The sequence below is a fragment of the Trichechus manatus genome, unplaced genomic scaffold, assembly GCF_000243295.1.
Source record: "Trichechus manatus latirostris isolate Lorelei unplaced genomic scaffold, TriManLat1.0 scaffold00051, whole genome shotgun sequence".
Taxonomy (NCBI): Eukaryota; Metazoa; Chordata; class Mammalia; order Sirenia; family Trichechidae; genus Trichechus; species Trichechus manatus.
In genome coordinates this window covers 8,705,249-8,706,530 of record NW_004443987.1, presented here as the reverse complement: position 1 = coordinate 8,706,530, position 1,282 = coordinate 8,705,249, and positions in this window count along the sequence as shown.

The window sequence follows — 1,282 nt, the reverse complement described above, 5'->3', positions numbered from 1 at the left end:
CAAATCAATACCATTTACAATAGCCCACAAAAAGATAAAATAGTTAGGAATAAATCTAACCAGAGGTGTAAAAGATCTTTACAGAGAAAACTACAAGACACTACTGCAAGAAACTAAAAGAGACCTGCATAAGTGGGAAAACATACCTTGCTCATGGATAGGTAGACTCAACATAGTGAAAATGCCATCTCTACCCAAAACAATCTACAGATACAATGCAATCCGGATCCAAATTCCACCAGCATTTATCAATGAGATGGAGAAACAAATCATCAACTTCATATGGAAAGGGAAGAGGCCCTGGATAAATAAACCACTACTCAAGAAGAAGAACAAAGTGGGAGGCCTTACACTACCTGATTTCAGGACCTATTATACTGCCACGGCAGTCAAGACAGCCTGGTACTGGTACAATAACAGATACATAGACCATGGAACTAAATTGAGAATTCAAATATAAGCTCATCCACCTATGAATAGCTAATATTTGACAAAGGCCCAAAGTCCATTAATTGGGGAAAAGACAGTCTCTTTAACAAATGGTGCTGCCATAACTGGATATACATCTGCAAAAAACTGAAACAAGACCCATATCTCACATCATATACAAAAACTAACTCAAAATGGATCAAAGACTTAAATATAAAATTGAAAACGATAAAGATCATGGAAGAAAAAATAGGGACAATGCTAGGAGTTCTAACACATAGCATAAACACAATACAAACCATAAGTAACAATGCACAAGCACCAGAAGAGAGACTAGATAAATGCGAGTTCCTAAAAATCAAACATTTATGCTATCCAGAGACTTCACCAAAAGAGTGAAAAGACAACCTGCAGACTGGGAAAAAAATTTTGGCTATGACAAATCCGATCAGCGTTTAATCTTTAAAATCTACAAGATACGCCAAAACCTCAACAGCAAAAAGACAAATAACCCAATTAAAAAATGGGTAAAGGATATGAACAAGCACTTCACCAAAGAAGATATTCAGGCAGCTAACAGACACACGAAGAAATGCTCACGATCATTAGCCATCAGAGAAATGCAGATTAAAACTACAATTAGATATCATCTCACCCCAACAAGGCTAGCATTAATCCAAAAAACACAAAATAACGAATGCTGGAGAGGTTGTAGAGAGACTGGAACTCTTATACACTGTTGGTGGGAATGTAAAATGGTACAACCACTTTGGAAATTGATTTGGCGCTTCCTTAAAAAGCTAGAAATAGAAGTACCATACGATTCAGCTATCCCGCTCCTTGGAATATATCC